Source organism: Suricata suricatta, chromosome X, assembly GCF_006229205.1.
Source record: "Suricata suricatta isolate VVHF042 chromosome X, meerkat_22Aug2017_6uvM2_HiC, whole genome shotgun sequence".
NCBI lineage: Eukaryota > Metazoa > Chordata > Mammalia > Carnivora > Herpestidae > Suricata > Suricata suricatta.
The window spans coordinates 181,537-184,627 of NC_043717.1; positions in this window are offsets into that span (position 1 = coordinate 181,537).

Genomic DNA, 3,091 nt, shown 5'->3' on the forward strand with positions numbered 1-3,091 from the left:
AGGGGTGAGTGTGGGGGAGACCTGATGCAGCGGCAGGGGTGAGTGTGGGGGAGACCTGATGCAGCGGCAGGGGTGAGTGAGGGAGGCCTGATACAGCAGCAGGGGTGAGTGCAGGGGGGACCTGATGCATCAGAGGGGTGAGTGCAGGGGGTCTGATGCAGCGGCAGGGGTGAGTGCAGGGGGGGATGCAGACCAGGCGGCCTTGCAGGGCAGCTAAGTGCCTAGGCTGCTTCTCTGTGTCAGATGGGCCACGGGGGATGTCTTTTTGGCATTTTTAACTTATTTCATCTTGAGCGGAAATCCACGTAACATCACATCGGTCCTTGTAAACTGAACAGGGGTCACGTTGGACGGGGCCTCCCGTGTCTGCTTCTCTCTCTGGGCATCATGTCTTTGGGGTCCATCAGCTCTGTTCCTTCTCACGGCCGAGTCCTATGCCCCCGGGTGCCTGCGTCCCCTTTACGTGTCCATGTGTCCATCCGGGGACCCTCGGGCCACCCCCCCCTGCCTGGCTGTGGGAGGGGGAGGGGCTGAGCGCAGCCTGGCTCCGTGTGGACGGACGGGGGGCGCGAGGGCCCGGGCCAGGGGCAGGGCAGTGCCCACCCGGGGGTGGTGACCGGGGCGGGGCAGGTCACGGCTGCACTTGGGGTGCGTTCCGGAGATGGAGCCCCCAGGCCCCACCGGTGGGCCGGATGCGGCTGGGAGGGCGGGGAGCCCGGCGTGGGCCCCGCTTCCTTGCACGTTGGAGGAGGAGCCCGGAATTCGCTCCTTCCTCGGTGTGAAATGCCTTCTTCCAGGGGCGTGAGAGAGCCCGGGGGGAGGAAGTCGGGGCCGTCACTGTGCCGCCCCCGGGTCGGGCACCAGGCCTGCGGGAGCTGAGATGAACAGGGCGGGCGGCAGCCGGGGACAGCTGTGCTCCGTCTGTCCCCGCGGCCCGCCCGGCATTCCACAGCTCCTGCTTTCACCCGGCGTCCTGGCCAGCGGGGCGTCTTGGGCGGTGGGGACACGGTCTGAGTCTGAAAGCCTGCGAGTGCCACGGCAGGAGGGGGGCTGAGCGGACCCAGCTGGGGGACGTGTCGCCCACACACGCCCCCCGGGCCAGTGCAGGGACACGCGGGTCTGGAGCCAGCAGGGGTGAAGCCTCCGCGCCTTGATGCCTCTCCCCGCGGACGGACAGCTCAGTGCCTTTTTAAGGCACCCAGCGCTGGTTTAAGGCACCCACGCCACACCCTCCTGACCTGCCCGGCCGTGACCTCGGTCCCCGGGAATGTGGCACCTTCCGAATTGGAAAGGAACCTGCCCGCCCTCCCGGAGACTCAGAGGACCCAGCTGCCCAGCGCGAGGCGGGACCCCACACGCCCCGGCTGGGCGGGGCTGTGTCCCCGGCCATCTGCGGAAAGCGGATCTGTGCATCTAAGACCCTGGGGCCTTGCGTCTGCCCGCAGCTGTCCCGGCCGCCGTGTTTGTGCGGTCGCCGGGAGACGCCGGCTGTAAATAGGGCCGGGTCAGCTGGGGCGAGCAGCCGGGGACCAGCTGCTGTGAACACTGGCATCTCCGGCCCGGAATAACGCGGCCGCCGCCGGCCCCGGTGCCGCAGGCCGGCAGGGGACCCCGGGGGCGCTTGAGAAGGGCCCACGGGCGGCCACGGCCCAGGCTCCCGGCCGGGCCCCGAGTGCCGCGCATGCGTGTTCTCTGCGGTGCGGCACGGCTCCCTGGGGCGGCCCCGTGTCCTTCTCAGGGGGGCTGGGGCCGAGTGGCCCCGAGTGTGGGTTCTGGGACACGCAGCTCGGGACGTGGACCACGTAGGGCGTGGAAAGTGCAAGAGGCGTTTGTGGAAAGTGTGGCACTCGTCGGAGGAAACCGTGGAGGTGGCGGGGAACGGCTCAGAACGCCCACAAAGACCCACCCGGGGGCGACCTCGCGGCACAGGGCCCGAGGCCCCGTGCAGGCCAGCACGCCGGGGCTCTCTCTCAGGGGCTCCCCCACAGCAGATGCGGAGCTGGGCAGCTCAGGCCCCGCTGGAGCCCCGGGACCTGGTCCCGGAACATTCCAGACCCCAGAAAACAGCACAGACCCTGTGTCCCCAGAGAACTGTCCCTTGCAGGGGTGTGGGGGGGCGAGCACTCAAGACACGTCCTCGTGAGCCGTCCTTTGCCTGATGAGCCCAGCACCTGCCCTTACCACTCTCTCTGCTCCACGGGGCCATGAGGCCGCCGCACGGATGGAGAGAAAGGCCCAGGGAGGGCACACAGCGCTGTGCCACCACCCCGCGCTGAGGCCCCTCTGTCAGGAAGTCACCCTGCCGGCCCCTGGAGGCCCAGGCCGTGCTGCACATGGGGACGCGGCAGAGATGCCCAGCCGGGCCCCAGGACTGTGTGCGGGGCCTGCCCTGGGCTGTGGGGCGCAGACTCCAGCGTGGACGGGTCGTCCGTCAGGAGCCCACAGGCTGCATGGCCTCGCCTGGCAGTGGGGCCTGTGCGAGACAGCCCTGAGCTGGGCGCTCATGTTTCCCGAATGCAGGGGGAGGGGGGTGCGGGTGTGGTGACGCTGACCGTGACTTGCGTGGTGGAACGCGGCCCACGGGCCTCTGGGGCCAGCCACCCCCTGACAGCTTGCCGGCAGGACAGATGTCACGGCGTTTCCTACAAAGGCAAATGGCAACGTCTCAGGAGCACAGAGCTGTCTGGCCTCGGTCAGGGTCACACAGCATGTGTGAGATGCCTGAGGTTTTCACAACAAACGACCACAGACTAGGGGGCTTAAATCACAGAGACCCGTCCCGCCCCAGCTCTGGAGGCCAGACGTCTGAGATCCAGATGGGGCAGAACCCCTGAGATCCAGGCAGGACCCCTGAGATCCAGGTGGGGCAGGACCCCTGAGATCCAGGTAGGGCAGGACCCCTGAGATCCAGGTGGGGCAGGACCACTGAGATCCAGGCAGGACCCTTGAGATCCAAGCAAGACCCCTGAGATCCAGGCAGGACCCCTGAGATCCAGGCGGGACCCCTGAGACCCAGACAGGACCCCTGAGATCCAGGCAGGACCCCTGAGACCCAGGCAGGACCCCTGAGACCCAGGCAGGACCCCTGAGA